A 17263-nucleotide genomic window follows, 5' to 3' on the forward strand; every position below is an offset into this window, starting at 1 on the left:
TTACAAAGATGAGTGATAGAAGTGAATCTTCAGAGTTGAAGTTTCTGATTGAAAATGATGTGTCTAGGCAAATATATTCATCTGAAGTTTGTTAATAAGTGGAGGAGAGAAAATCCAGAGAAAGGCTCTTCCATAGTAAATTATTTTTAGAATTTAATTATACTCTATATAAAGCCAGGGGGAAAAAAAAAAAAAAAAAAAAAAAAAAAAGAGCTGGTATTATCGCTATATGAAAATTTGCTATCTTTGAGTTTTCAGACATGAAAAAGTACCTTTTAAGAAGTGTTACCCATAAATTTCTAATTGAGTATATTTCTGACTTTACCTAGTCTCTCAAGATTATGAGGAAATGGAGAACAGAAAATAAAAGGCCATGCTTTCTAGGAGCTGGACAGTAAGAATCCTGCTACTCCTTTTGGCTTGTACTAGTATACATCTATACCCAGAAGAAGCCACATAACTGCTCACAAATGAAGGGTCAGAATTTGGCAAAACTAGGATTAAAGAACAGAGTGAAAAGTGAAGACAAAAATCAAGTAACTGTACATATAAATTAACAAAAACTGCAGAATGTGCTCTAAAATATCCTTAGGAAAAAAATTATGGACTAAGAAGTATTTTTTCTCTTGCTCCATGTTAAGAGACAGTGGTATTTTTCTCTTCAGCATGAATTAAATTTTAGTGTAAAATATTTAGGCACAGGGCAGAAGCCTTTGACATATCTCACTAGAAAAACTGTTCTTGTTTGCTGGATATCATAGCATCTGCTAAGAGTAAAAACATTGATGGAATAATCCTAAACCAGAAGAACATAACTCATGACCCAAGTGAAAAAATGAGGTAGCTACTTCCTTTAAAGACACAAATGAGGGAAGTCCACAATAGCTAAACTTGTGACATTGTGGCTACTTTTCTTTCTCCCAGTTTCTAGTGGAAACAAATTACAGAATTACTTGTGGAAAAAGAAAATAAATTAAAAAAAAAAAGCTTTTCTGTGCTCCCAGACTGACTGAAAACTGGTATGGTTACATTTACATTAATATTATCATAGCAGGTTTGCATCAGTGAAAATATGAGGATAAATCAGACACCATATGTGCAGCTCCACACTTAATTACTAAAAGAACGCTTCTGTAATGAAGATTATGGCATTGTTTTGAAATTTGTTTCCTCCTCTTTATGCGTGCATGCATGTTATATCTGGCCATCTGCAGGAAATATTATGAAATTAGAGTCAGTGGGCAACTCTAACAACAGAAGAATATTAATGGTAAAAATCTGTATTACTAAAGAAAGCTCCTAAATTACTGGTTGCTCACCAAGGGCTGTTATGGCCCACAATGTCAATCTAACTGGTTTTTCTGGTACATAATGAAATTAAACAACAAAACTCCAAAACCTTGAATGCTACTTTAGAATGGATGTTACAATGTCAAGCTACATTAATGTCACATAGTGAAAACAAAACTTTGCAGATGTCATCTGCAGGATATCACTTCTATCTAGATAATTCAGAGTGTCCCAACAGTAGACAAGTTTTTCATGTTGCTGTGGGATTCAGGGTCAAGTTTATAGTCACAACAATATAAGACAGATACTCCTATACTAAGCTTGCTTAAACAGCATTTCAATTATATTTTCAGTATGTTGATTTAAAGTTTATTGTGCTCACTTTGACCTAATAGGGCAAGTAAAGCTAAATAGATAAGTCCTTACTGGACTCTGATATCTATCAGGAAAACAAAAGGTAAAAGTATTAAACTATATAAAAAGCATCATTTTGCAGGCAGCCATTAAATGGAATTGGTGGAATGGTTTTAAAACGTTCTTTGTCTGGTTGAAATAAAGATGCTTTTCCCATGTTGTGTGAAGGTATTGAGAAAGTAGGTGTCATGCACAAACCATGTAAATGGTATAACTACTTAACTATTTTACTTAAAGACCAGTTTAGACATCCTTTCATTTGTCCAGACCTAAAAGTGAAAACAAAGCTTCATTAAAATGCTAAGATATCAAGCAGTATGTACTGGAATTAAGATTAGAAAATATTAGAAAAGCTTTCATAAAAAAAATAAAAAATGTGATTATAAGACTTAAATAGTACTATACTATAAAACAAAAAGTGAATTTTTAAAGGAGTGCTAATTGATCTGTGTTTGAGCCACTGCTATCCCTCCCATCCTGTTATACCCATTGATCAGTCTTTCCTTTCCTTTTATTGACCAAGGGTGTTCATATGAGTGGGTGGTGAGCTGGACTAGGGAGCTGCCCTGGCCAGAAATTAACCTTTTCCTCCACTGCCCTCTACCTCAACTGGCTATCAGTTGGAATCTCGTGGCCTAAGATCAGCTTAAACTCTCATGGAACTAACCAGCTTTCTTCAAAATGATGTAAAACTAATTTGAACTAGTGTGTTACTGTGGACATATAGTAGGCTGTAAAAATAGTTGTCCAAAATAAAAGTTGAACAGAACAGCACAGTCCTATGACTTCAGTCACTGAGCTGCAGGTAACTATTCTCCCCCTGCCTCAGCCCCCAAGACACAGTTTTAATCTTTTCTGTCAGGGCTTCTGGTGGGATACTTTGTCCCTAGGGTATAAATTCAAGTGGGTGATGATAGCCTTATGGGAATGTTATTCTAGGAGGAGATTGCTGGAGAGCAAACAGTGTTATAGCTACATTTATCCTCCCAGGCATGTTTCTGATATCCCATTACGGTAAAGAAAAAAAAAAAAAAAGGGCAAAAAAAGCAGCCGGAAGGTGCTGGCTTGCCTAGCTTTCTACAAAATGGTTCTTCTAGAGTAGTTTTTAAATATCCCCTTTCTAGATTTGCATCTCCCTTAAGCTTTTAGAGTAGCCAAAACTGGGGCAAAATGTAGACCTGATCCAAGCTATCTTCCATGGGTGATGTTCAAAGAAGTCAAGTAACTTTGGAAATAAGGGAAAATTTTGGATTCTTTTAATGACATTACTCTCTTGTTCTAATATATATTGTCCATTATCATATTGTGCACTCAGAACTATGGGGAGCTTGGAGGCTGTAGTACTAATATGGACCGTGAATAGAGAGCAGTACCTAGTGGCACCTCTCAAATTAGAGCTGAAGTTGTCAGTCAGGGCTGGCTTTAAGTATAGGAGGTTGCCCAAAGCAGCCAACTATTGGGAGAGAGCAGCAATGGCTCCGCTCTTGTTTTGTTTCCAAGTGTTCAACCCAGAAATTGCTGCAGTGCCAGCACTGAATGTTGACAATCCTTTATTACGTGAGAAATCAGGGAACATGAGCAGCATGCACTGCTACAAGGGATATCCTCTCTCCTTCCTTAGCATCATCCCCTTTCCCCTCATCTCTTGCCCCATGCCAATAAGAGGAAAAGTGAACCTGATTCTTCAGGAGGGTGTCCTGCATTTACTGCCCTTATGCTTCTTTGGCACTCTCCTCTTCTTCCTGCTGGAACTTTCCATGCTTACAGGAGTAACTCAGTCCCAGGCCTTACTTTTGGAGGAGGCAAAGAGAGAAGACTTGACATGGGTTTGCCGTCAGGTGTGATTTGAGATACCTGTGTGCTGTCTTGCTCTGGGGGATAGAAATTATTATCCCCTCTCTTCATTGAACATACAGATTGCCTCATTTATGCAATTGTACGCTTAAGACATTGTAGGTGAGAAAGAAAGGTGAATTTTTCCTTCTATCTGTAGGCAGGGTAATCCTGCTTTTCTACTGTGGGCCAAAATGAGAGATTGTGAGAATACAAGAATGATTACGTGAAATGGATTAATATGCAAGTGATTAATTAAAGACAAAAAAGAGGCTTTATTTAATCTGAATAGCCTCCATTGAGGCTCTTTTCTCTGCTTAGTAGTCACATAAGAGCTGCAAGAGTATGAATGCAATAGTTCTCAGATTGCATTACATGTTGCTGAACAAGATAAAAACCTTTTTTTTTTCTGCATGTAGAGTCTCCTGCAAAATATTTCTGTTTTGATTAATCAGTGATGGTTTGCAGAAAATCTCATCTGGATAACAAGAAATATTTGAAATTCCTGAAGGGTAGGCATTCCCAGACCTTCAAAATACAGACAGAAGCAAGAGGAGCTTTCAATTCTAATTGTGTAGGGATGCTTACCTGAGTCAGCACTGAGGATGCATTCATGCTGACAGTAACTGATTCATCAATAAAGGGCCTGTGTGTAGCTGCAGTACTTGGACATTTGGCACCAATTATCTGATCGGCATTTGTGCCTAAGCGGTGGGAATGTGATGTTCAGCAACATCTCCTGGCTCCTTTTCATAGAGTATTGTGCTTCACAGAGGTGTCCTAGGTGATCCCAGAGTCTGTGTGGTTGACTCAGAAATTGGAAACAGTGTCAGGGTGGGATGAAAAAGGGAGCATAAACTTACATCTCAGGGAGGTGGGGTGATTACTCTTGAGGTTGTAGTTTCAGAGGGATAACTTTATGTCAGAAGAGAGATGGGATGCTGTTGCCTATACAGATAGTTCATACCAGATGTAATATGGAGTGCCTGGTGATGGCTGCACCTAAGCCATCTGAGCTTTAATTTCTTGTTGAAATGTAATTTTTTTTTTTTCCATTAGGAGGCTCCTCTTAGTGTTTCCTGGCACTATAGATTGTCGAAACTTAGTTCCAGTCAATTTTACATTAACTTTTCCCTGTGTTTTTATTGTGTAAATAAAACTGAAGATGTTCACCTTTTTGCCTTTCCAAAACAAATATATATACAAAATATTTAAAACTTTTTTTTTGGTCAACAAATGATCACAAAAATTTCTTGTTAATATGTGGTACAGTGGTGGTGGAGGAGAGACAAAATTCATTCCTTTCATGTACTGACCATTTCATCACCACATATTGGCTGCTCCTTACTTAGTTCTGTATTATTCCCATTCCATTCTTCTCAGAAATGACAATTTTTTTAGCTAATGAATTACTGAAAAACCTTATTTTACAATCCATTTTAGCTACAAGCACATCAGGACATTGTAGTTTTTCTGGTTTACTGTCAGCTTTCCAGCATCCATTTGGAAGGCTTTTGTCTAGTAGATACATTAGAGCAGTATAAAACCCTTTGCAATAAAACTCTGTAAAATAGTGTAAGGCAGTTAAAACATAGCAGGAAATGGAGGTTCTGATCCTAATGAATGGGATTGTGAGCATACAATAAGAGAAATGCATTATTTTATTAGAAATAACTATGCAAAATTTAAAGAGGGCTGCAGTTGTTCAATGAAAAATTAATTTGATCTATAATGATGCACTAAATTTATGATAAATAGTAGAACATAAAAGACCAAGTCAGCTGTCACAGTCAAAAAGTTTTTTTCATCAGGTATGGCAGTGCAGGGTGGGGTTTGTTTTGTTCTATAAAATCTCAGAACTGTATATGTTTGTTTCATAGTCTACTCAGTCTATTTATTTCATTTTATATAAAGATCCTTCTTTTATTCACTTGGAATTTAACGTCCAAGTGAAGCAGCAAGGCTAGCAGACATCAGAGTTTCAATTCAAATTGGGATCAAAGACATATCTTCAAACTTGTTCCCATAGTATTCCCAAAGAATGCAGCTAAGCTGACAGGTTCTGGACACTTCCCCAGTTGATGGATCTAAGAAAGCTCCTAAATACAACACATTATGCTAGCAACCCAAGCCAGGCTTATAACTGACAGAACAAGTGCAATTTTCTGAATTTCTTTCTGACCATGCTGAATTCAGGCTCATGAAGAAAGTTGCTCGTTGTGGCAGTTAAGCAGAAAGAGAGACAAGTCACTGCAAAGCAGGAAAAAAGAGAGGCAAGAAACTCCACAGCACTGAAGTTAAAAAAAAAAAAAAAGAGAAAATGCCTATAACTATTTTAGCTATTCAAGTGCAGAATGCTTTCCTTTATTTGTATATTTCTGTGGATCTGTATGATTAGACACGGACTTTTTTTAAAGACAATCACGAGCAACTTTGGAATTCATTCATTTTAGTTAATGGAGTTATTTTAGAGTTTTGTTTCCATCCTTGTGAACCTTCACTGTCACCAAATCCTATAAATAGGGTAAAATTCTGGACCCAACATACTAAATGTGGATTTTAGAGTTGTCTTCATGCTTTCATCTAGGTCAGGATTTCATCTGTAGTTGACTTAATTATATTAACGCAGGCACTGGGGGAGAGCACTGGAGGGCAAATGTATTTTTGGTTCAATCCTGATAAGGACAGACTGCCCTCAGCTACAAAAAGTCCTTGTTTATTTAAATAGCTCCAACATTCATCAGTCCTTTTGGTTACTGATTGAACTGTGGTTCGATCCAATGATACCAAAATCCGCATGCAACTTTATGCTCTGCAGTTTGATGATTTGATATTTCCTATCAGTGTTTGTACTGTTGTGTATACTCCTCTCCATCACACCAGGGTGCATCTGTGTCTTTGTGCTAAGTGTTCACCTGTGTTTAAGGAGACAGGGAGCTCATGGTTCCTTGCATATCACAGACTTTCCCATATCACATTTCTCCCTGGTACGTCCTCTAGCTATCTTCCTATGCTATGAAGGCAGCTGAAAAACTACTTCCCCTGTCCTAAACTACCTATCTTCTCTCTTTACATGCTTGGTTTTTAGCACCTCATTTCCTTCTTTAGTACTTTAAATTTTTTTGTTACTTCAAACCCCATTAGAGGTAAAACCCCCAAACTTGTCTATTCCAATCTTTGCCATTTTCCAATCTTGAGCCACAGTCTCCAGGTGGGTTGACTTTAAACCAGCTGAGTTATTGAAAAATCCCTTTCACTGGGTAACAAAGATGGCACCCATCTCTGTTGGCTAAAGCACTTCAATAGAGCAAGTGTCATAGATGTAAGTTGATAAAATCATAATATTAAGTAGCATACTTAATAGAAAGAGATTCTCTAAATTATTATGGTAGTTTGAATTAATGGTAGGCATATCATGGTTTAGTATTCATTCGAAGAGTTCAATAATACCAAGGCTTCAAGGTTTTTGTTGGTAACTAATGTTTTACCAAACCCCAGAATTTCCTTGAACAAAAGGGAGAAGTAGGGGTGGTAGATTAGCATATCATAGCAAATATGGAGGAATTTTAGTCTTTAATTTAGCAGGTTACCTGTTTAAAAAAAAAAAAGTTGTATCTTGAGTAGCTATTTTGCCCTCTCTAGGATGACATATTTGCTCAAAAATACACTTAATGATTTACTATGGAAGTGTCAACAGCTGTTGGTTTCTTCTTACATCTAATTAATGTTTGCAGTTTTTTCTTTAAGAAGACTACATAAAAAACTTGAAAAACAAAATGTTTATCTTTTCTAGCATGCACAGAGAACACAGTTACACAATGGTATGTTTAGGTGTTAATTTACAAATTTTGTAAAATGTTAACAGTACCAAAATATTTGCCTGAGTTCTAAACTGGCAGATTTTGTATTTCCGATTTCATAACATAAAGCAGTTGAATTCCCATCGGTTCAGACACTGCCAGGATGATAAACATTAATCCCCTAGGATATTGAGGAACCAGCTGTAACAAGCTTTCTTAATGAGGGGAAAAAGAGATTGCCTTGCTGACAGCGTAATTTCCACAAACTAGCACATGTATGTATCCAGGATGGTGAAACCACCATTTTCCTGAGGTTGATACTGAAGTCTTAGGAAAAAATTAGATCAACATGCACAACTCAGTTCTATTAAAAAAAAGCTCCTCTGAGATATGTGAAATATAGTACCCTCATTTTGTTCTTCTTTCTGTAACATTAAATAAATAGTGAGATTGCAGTTGTGAGATCACGTGAAGAACATGCTAAGAACAGTTTAAAATTGTGGTTTCTCATTTCATTATAATCATTGAAACCTGGGTCACTGACACCAAGACATCTGGAGTCATCCTTTAAATAAATAAATATACTTAAAATGGTAAGATTAGAGCACGACGTTAGCAGCAAAGTTTTCACCTAACGAGTGTCCCGTCTGTATCCACATTCCAGGTGTTTTGGCCTTTCAGAAATGCCCCCGGCACACTCAGGTCACTTGTGTCTGGGCTCACGAGAGCCACCTGTAAGCTGTTAGGTGCCATTCCAAGGAAGCTCTTCTAGAAAAGCCCGGGGCAGATGCATCTTGCTTGTATTCCCCCACGGACAATTGCTGCCTGGGCTTCTGTTGTTCTCTACCAGCACCTGACAGTGCAAGCAGCATGAGGGCAGGGAGAGGGAATAAGAGGAAAGGCAGGGAAAAGCTGGCCCTTGTGCTGGCTGCTTGCCACCGTGGTGCCCTGGGGGGATACATCTCGGAGCCACCTGACGTGTTTGTGATGTCTACGCAAAGACCGAGCGTGGTAGCACGGGGCCAGGAGCGCAAGGGTCTGCACTCCACCTTCTGCTTGTGCGGCGTGATAGTTTTGCAATTTAAATCGGGAAAGGAGTGAGGGATAGATGGACGGGAGTCAGCAGAAGGCAGGATTCATCTGGCATGGTGAGCGCTTTTTGTGAGATTTTAAAAAAAAATGATTTCTCTGCTTGCGTGTTCCAGCACACGAGCTGTCAGCAGCATCGCTGGCTGTTCCGAAATGACTGTGCCAGCCTCTTTCGGTAGGTGAAGGATGAAGAGTGTGTGCCTGCGTAGTCAGGGGCTGTAGCGGCATAAAGTAGCTGCTGAGAGACAGAACAGGTTGGTACACAGACGTACGAGCTGTTGGCTGCCATGGCAGTGCTGTGTTCCGCTGTTGGAAGCCCCAAGCCTGCTGTATGTAGTTAAGGTGACCTAACAACTCCGGTTCAGAGTGTGGTTGCCACTTCTGCAGGAAAATTGGAAGATGACAGCGCGGAGTGTGCTATGCATGAAAGCTGACAGCAGGTCCCGGGGGAGAGAGCTGCTGTCGTGACATCATGATCCGCTTTCCATGTCGCATTTTAATGAGGGCAAACTTTGCTAGATATGGATTATGGCTGCATTCATAGGGGGGATCTGATACTGTGATTACTTTGTAAGAACCCTGTTCTTGGTGCGACAGCACAGCCAGCTTGGAGATAAGATATCAGTTGTGAGGTTTTTGAGGACGCAGACTACGTGCGAAGATAGGGGGGCACTAGCGTGTGGTGCGGTAGAAGCAGGCTAATGGAAGAAGACATACTTTTGGCTAAAACTTCTGCTACTTCTTCAAAGTTCATGTAATATAATCTCTATACAAAAAAATACCTTGTTTGCAGATGCCTTTCTGCCATGAAACCATAATGGTAGATGAAAGCATTTCAAGAAAGGGTAGTGGTGTATTCTTTCCTGGCAGGTATTTGCATCTATCAGTATATACAATGAAGTCCTCAAAGTCACGGGCAATGAAGCATGGTTTATATTTATTACTGTAGCTGTATTATAAACCTATTAATAACACTGAATATGTGGATAGAACTTATGCTCGTTTTCTGATCCACACAAAATAGACAATTAATTTTATTCTTTTTTTTTTTTTTTTTTGATTAATAGTATGTATAGACAAAGACTGACATGTCCTGAGGGTATACAGTACTACTCTGTGATATGTTGAAAATGACCTTTTAAATAATGTCAGGTTAATATCTGATGTGTCTCCTCTCTTAAAGGTAGGAGGAATGCAGTCATCTAACCAGTATTTAAGATTGCATTTATTATACTTTGTAGATTCATTAAGTTGATTAAATCAGTTTATTGGGGTGGAATGGTTGTATTTTCAAATGAGTTATGTCTCTGTTCTTAATGCCAAATACCCTGGCTAGTCACCATTTAGTGACACAGGACATGAGCCTAATAGCTGAGGAAGTTTTGGAAACAATTTCTTTGACAGTGGAAAATTTCTTGATTTTAAATATATATACACTTTAATTTATGGCATTTTTGTATTTAGATATATATTTTCATTCTTCATATAAACTCTGGCTAAGCCAGCTTTCATTAATAAGTTTTTTGGTTTGTTTTTTTTTTTTTTTTTAATACACTGTACATATACATACACATTATCACATTTGGAACTGGTTGTGTATAATATATTTTTTTCAGTCTTCTCTCTTTGTGAAGTTTACAGCATGAGGAGAGGTAAAATAGTACTAATATTTGCTAAACTCTCATAAAAGCAACACCTCTCCTAGTCCAACAATTCCAAAGGAAGAGTCAGGCAGAGAACAAAATTTACATTGCCAATGAACTGCTGAGGAGATTTAGACAGCATAATAAACTTTGAGAGAAAGCACTCACCATGGTATTATAGAATGTGTTAATCATTATTAGATATTCATAAGGAAGGTGTCAGAACTGGGATTTAGTTTGTTTTCCACGAAATATTGAACATACAAGGGTGAAAAGTACCAGCAGGAGAGAAAAGGGAGATAGAGGCTTGCACTGAATTTTCTCAAGAATTGAAAGAAATTGTCTCCAACTCAGGGGTGACTAGCTTATCAACTGGGATAACTATGGCAATTCTGTGAACTTTTCATGTTGTTTTCTCGGGGGGGGGGGGGGGGGCAGGGCGGGGGGAGAATCACTGAAAAATATGTGAATTAATTAGTATAATACTTTTTACACACCCTTTTATGGAAATAAAATTAGATAAGCAATATTTTTCCCTCACTGCCAAAATCTGTTGCTGGTGGCTTAGGAGCTGAATAAATGAACCAATTATTTTCAAAGCCGTTATTCCTTTCTTACTGAGTGTAATATTGTCATTAGTTTTAAGATAAAGCAGGCAATGTGCATCACACACAGATACCATAAATATCCGTAATTTGTGCATGTGCATATTGAAGTATAATGTACAAGTCCTGATATGTATCAGTCTAATGTGCCTTTGCTAACAGAAGAACATACATTGAATTTACTAGTGATAGCTAAAGTTCAAAGAGGTTGGATATTCAGTTAATGTAAGACTGTCTACCTCAGAGTTTGTATGTGTGTTTGAATGCTATCCCTGTTGTTAATACTGTTTGAGGGTTTGAGTGCAATAGAAGTATTGAAAGTTATTCAGCATCAACTGCCAGATTTGGAAACACAAGGAGTTTAATGCTGTAAAATCAATAGCCTAAGCTAAAAAAAGAAGTAATATATAATTTTATGGTATTTTGCCCTTTTTTAAAATAAGTAAAATAGTGATTTAACTATAACTGAGCATCTTGTAGCATAAAACACTTAGTCTGAAACTTTTAAGGCTAGATTAGCCCCAGTTGCTCTACTGAGCAGACTATATTGCGTTTGATTGCATTGTACCAAATGTATTGAATGACTGCATTTTTAATCAAGGGTGTATACCAAGTACAATTTTCCTAAGTAGAACTTTCTTTAAAGCAATAAAACATGTCATGTTTGTGCTTTATAAGTTTCAGTAGAAAACTGTGATTAAATCTTTGCAATTCTGGTTTGAACAGAGTATTCTTCCCCCATCCCAGTGATAAGGGTCAGCTTGAAAAATATATATACACTCGTAAGACAAGTAAATCACAACCAAGTGTTTCTATATGAATGGATGCAAACTGAATACATGAGTAAATATTGTCATAAAGAGGTTTTCAATATAATAATGATTTGGAAATTTTATGAAAAGAAGATGATAGAACAGTAACACAAGCTACAAATTATATGGAGCGGAACAGGTTACTTGCTTGAGGAATGACCTTATGGTCTCAATTCCCTTATCTAAATGAGGCAACTGAGGTGCCCTAAGGTATTCCATCTGCCAGTTCAGAAGGTATAGCTCTCCCAGCAGTGTTCCTCACCCAAGGGTTTTAAGGAACAAACTTGTCACAGAATAAAAGAATCCTCTTATGGATAATAATTTATCAAAAAGTTTCAGAACTGAAACAGAGAGAAGTCAACAGTGAGAAAACTGCAGTGTGCATCACATTCCTGAATGCTCTGGAAGTAGGCTGAAAAGTAAGATAACAGAGCTTTCTGAGAATCAGAAAGGAAAATCTAGATTTTCTACTGAAGAACTTACTGTACAGTGAGAAATAAGGAATAACCGTTATCTGTTCCATATCCTTCACTCTATCCCTCCTCAGCTTTTAAGGCAAATCTAAACCTGACAGAGAATAATGCAGAGGAATGCCACAATACAGATCAGTTTAATGATAAAATAGCAGGTGAAACTCACTGTTAATAAAAGAACTGATGTCTATGAGGAATAAAAACCAGCATCCTAATTCTTTACATGTAGTGAGTGGAACAAACCACACTTTAATTATTTACATGCAGTGAGTAGCTGTAAATTAGCTGTTTGTATTCATAGGACATAAGATATGGGAGTTATTGTTAATAGTTGTCTGAGAATTTCAGGTCAGTGTTTACTGACAGACAAATCATATATATACTAAAAGATGTGCTGGAATGTTTTTTTATTTCTGTCTATATTTTAACCTATAAGTTATATTATTTAATATAAATTATTTTACATAAATATAAATGCATAACATAATAAAACAGATTATTATAAAACATAGATTATTATAATTTGTATTATAAATTATACGTACATTACGTATTTTAGAGTATGATAAATACTGGGAAAGGAATTTCAAATGACAAGGAAAATACCTTGCTAAGTGCTTGGTGCATCCCTGTCTTGAATACTGTGTTAGTCTCTGATTAAATTCCTTCAAAAAATATAATACAATGAGAAATAAACAGGAAAACACAGAGGTACAGATTGGTCTCTGTTTGAAGAGAGAGTAAACAAAATAAACTAATCAGATTTCCAAACATGATTATATGAATATAAAGAAGCAACACTCCTCACATTCATGTTATGGAAATAAAAATATACATAAATTAAAAAAGGAAGCAGACAAACTTAAGGAGCTGAAGTCCATCAGTGGATATTAGACAAAATGGCTAGCTGCAGTTTCTAGCTCAGGCAGTAAGTGGACTCAGGGGAATATACTAACTTGTCTGTTTTCTCTGTGTTTCTGTACTTATCCTTTAAGCATCTACCATTGGCCACCAATTTAATAATAAGCAGTTATTATACAGTATTTGCCTCTCTTTACAGTATCACAGCAGTGCTTAGTGCAATAAAGAACTGGAGCAAGGGTTTTGGAAATATAAGGTACACTTTGATTAATAACTACTTAATGACAGTTAAAAATAAACATACAAGATAAAGAACTTTTAAACATTAAAGGGGTGAAAATATAGGGTGGAACTACTTCTTGTGTCTGCAAGGGCTTAGAAATAACTTAAATAATTTTGGAAGACCAAAAGATGTCAGATGATACTCAATTGAGATCTCTAGAAAATGGCAGACTACAATGATATTAATCAACATGTAATTTATTATCTTGTCTTATCTTGAAATCCTTACAGGTATGTAAGAGCTGTGTTCTAATATGTGGAGCTTACAGTTACTCAAGTATGTTGCATGACCAAACACATCACTGGAAAAATGCTAAAGGTCGGGAATGTATCTGCCTGACAATCTGATTTCACAACTTTCACAGCACAAGCAAATTCACTACACTGCTTTCTTGGTGATGCCTCAGTGATGTGACAAACCCAGGAAGAAAAATATCTGTTCAATAGCATTTCACTGAAATTGTCAAATATAATTAAATAACACTTGCTTATTTCTCGGAATGTTTCTTTCAAAGCTGGTCTCTCCCTTGTCTTCTCTGGCTGTGCAGCTGCTTAATTCAGGTTCTAAGTTTCAGTTTGTGGCAAGTTCCCTGAGAGACAGAAAGTGAGATTAATGCCTTATTCATCTTTGATTAAGGTGTACACACCTCCCCCCTGCCCCCTTTCCAAAGTTCTCAGAAATAGGTATACTGTCTGGAAGATTAAAGTAGAACTTTTTTTTTTCCAATTTTCCAAACTGTGATAGCAGAAAAATGCAAAAAACCTAAGTTGCTTGTACTCAAGAGCTCTATTATTTGTTGAACTCTTTAAAAAATTTATTAAAGTCTGTGTTAATAATGCTTAAAATCTTTGATTTTCAGCATTGTCTTATGAAACATAGTTTTGATTATAAGATTTAACTGTATTAACCATTTTTTGACCCTGAAATTCCTTAACTCCACATATCTCCAGCTCTTGTGAAAGATATATTATTTTATATAATATCCTGCACACATAATAAAAGCTTGCTAAGTAACTGAAGTCATTCATATGTTCAAATTTGATGATCTGTGAAAAAGTTTCTGACAGCTTAAAACTCAGTATGTCCACCATGAAACAAACAAAAAAATAAAAGTGAAAATAAAAGTAGTAATATAATAAAAAACTTAAAAGTAAATGCTATACAAGTGTGTAATTCATTAAGTTAAATACACAGAAGAATGTTATCCAAACACTGAAACGTCAAATTCTGTCAGGTTATAATTAATGAGTAAACAAGATCTAGATCAGTAATGCAAATCTGAGTTCAGAAATACATCATTTAGCCCCAGAGTGCATGGTATAAGCATCCTTTAAAAACAAAATTTCTGATCGTTTGTTAATATAACCATTAAAAGAAATGTACAAAAATCCTTTACTTACCATTTGTGCTGTACCTCCAAATAGAAATAAACAGCAAGTTATTTTAGGTATCGTGAATATATACAGTTGATACCTCATTTCTTTCTGTTTGCCCATACACAGCAACAAAATCTGGAGTTGTAATGAAGCTTTGAAAATTCTTTTTTTATTCCTTCTCTTTAATTCAACTCTTTATTTTAAGAAAGACTTATATCATTAAAGACTTAACAGCATTGTTTTAAGGAGAACTGTGCTTTTTGACTGCAGTTTTAAAGTAAATAGCCACTTAAGTTATGCAATAAATTCAATAGAAAATTTATGATACTTTGAAAAAAAATTGATATTTTTATTTTTAAAAAGGCAAATATTAACTGCAGACACCCTACATACTTTGGGGATTTTAGGTGGCATCTGTCCAAAGAGCTGACTTTAATTTACATTTTAAGTGTTCATCCAAGTAACAGGCAATGAAGTCAGAAACTGAGCATGTAATAATTTTCTCTTCTTTTGGACGAGTACAAAGGAGAAGCCTTTCAAGATCAAATAATCTTCAAAACTATAAGGGTTCTATTCTTTTATACTACATGAGGCTAAAAATATATGCAGCTTAGATGGGAGGGTGGTGGAATGTGGCTGCCCTTACTGTCTTCTGTGAAATGACTGTTCTCCAACCTAATTTTCATTGTACAGAGAGATATTCCACAAGTGCACAAAGGGGACAAAGGTTCAACTGTGCGTAGCTAGTTTTAGCATGCATAACTGCTAGACTAATCTGATTCTGACCTTGAAAGTCAACAGTAAACTATTTTCAAAAATTTTTTTTCAACAAACACAAATAAATGGGTGTTTTCTTTGAGATTGAAAGTCAAGATTCTGATCTTTCTTCTTTCTTTTTTTTTCTTTTCTTTTTTTTTTTCCCTCTTGTAATGGACTTATTGTTCCAATAACAGTGATACTCTGAACTAACACAGAGACAGTGAAGGAAAATGCCATTCCACAACATACTTTAATTCTCAGAGTTCTTAAATAATCTTTTCCAGTGTTTCAAGTCAGTGAGCTAGATTTTTTTGTAATAACCCCGTAGTAAAGGTTGACCGGAACACCTGATTAGTAGTTCATTTTTGGTGGAAGTATGAGGGGAACCCAGGAAAACTTTTTCACTGTGTCACTTTTTATCACCACTTCAATATCCAGTTACAGAACAGGTGTAAAAGAACAAGCCTTAAGTTATTTATGTAGAATATCTCTCTGTAATAGAGGTTGTTGTCTTTGTTTCAAATCATTCACTGCTAAATACATTCTGCAAGAGATCTCCTAGGAGAGATACCGCTACTGTGTATATTAGAAAAGCTGGAGTACCAAAAAAGGCACTTGAAGTGGGAACTGTTGGAATAAGTAGTGATAAATGAGAAGAAATCTTAAATCTGATTAATAGGGAGACCCAGAAAGAGATTGGTTTTTGTGGAACAAAAGATAGATGGTGTCAAAGTAGTATGGTATATTAATCTCAAGCTTGAGTTTGAGTTAAAAGTATGAAAGCTACGCAGGCTGGTAAAAGTCAGCTGGAATGAGAATGAAGCAGACAGCAACCATTAAGTGGTTTTACCAAGTTTGGTAGACTAGTCCCCAAAGAAGGGTAGCAGACTTATGCAGGATTCGATTACTGAAACTGTGAAGAGAGGTAAGGCTAGAGTCCATTCGGTACCTTTGACATCTCCACAGGAATTAATTCTATGCAGTCCCTGCCTTCAGGTGACTGTGAGGACTACTGCTGTATGAAGACTGATAGGAGTCAAACCCGCAGTTTGAGTAACAGTATTGCCGGGAGCATGACTGTAAATGATACAGGGTAATAGGTGGTCCCCAATTTGTTCACATTTTATGCTCAGCTGATTTTCTATAACAAAGGAAATGTTAGGCAAGACTTTAACATTCTGTACACACTCTGGGCTCTTAGGCCACACTTATGACATTTTGTACTTACTCATGTATATCTTTGTTCTTATTAGAGATTTCTATGTTAGCAGGGTAAGTGCGTTGAAGCCGGGTAGAAAGGGAAAAAAATCAACACTCGTGCATAAGTCAGCCTGCATAGAAGTTGTTCATCTCTCTCCCATACTACAGGACTAAATAATATAGACTAAACAGAATGACTTGCACATATCTCAAACTGATTAGGATCAGTTTTCTGTGTTGTCTGTTTAGCGTGATAGTTTCAACACAGTTGCTGAATATCAGTAATAAATACGGAATATCTCCAATAGGTACTGAAATCACTTAGAAAATGCACGTTTGTAGGTCCATTAGGAACCATGTAAGGAAACTCTCATGCCATATGTATCTATGAAATCTGTGAGTATAATTTGGTATAGGCCTTCCATATTTCTTCTGATCTTACCTTTATGAAGTTATAATGTCTTTGTCCAATCAAAAGCAGCTCTGACACAGATTGCCTATGATTTTTTCAGCATCTCCTGCAAGGATTTTCTCATAAATTTCAGAACATAAGTTTGTCAAGGCCTTTAACATTAGAAACAGTTCTGTGCATTCTTCCAGATTGTTGTGTATCTCCCTTTCTAATATCAGTATCTAATATCCTAATTTTAGTTCTAATGGGTCACACCTTAATGTATCACAGTAGCTGGATAATGTAGGACTAGCTCATCAAATCAGTCCAGTTTTGTCTGGAAAAATCAAGGGTTTTGTTCATTCAAATAGGAAGTAATTTTTTGGTAACCTGGTTTAAAATATACCAGAACGTTGCGATCGGCACAAACTAGG

At 36.3% G+C, this 17263-nt stretch overlaps 1 protein-coding gene across 2 annotated transcripts in view; it reads left to right on the forward strand.

The window, feature by feature from the left end:
- FSTL5 (follistatin like 5) overlaps positions 1-17263 on the forward strand; it is a 341876-nt gene that overhangs the window by 9580 nt on the left and 315033 nt on the right. The window lies entirely within an intron of this gene.

The sequence above is a fragment of the Accipiter gentilis genome, chromosome 3, assembly GCF_929443795.1.
Source record: "Accipiter gentilis chromosome 3, bAccGen1.1, whole genome shotgun sequence".
NCBI classification, from domain to species: domain Eukaryota; kingdom Metazoa; phylum Chordata; class Aves; order Accipitriformes; family Accipitridae; genus Astur; species Astur gentilis.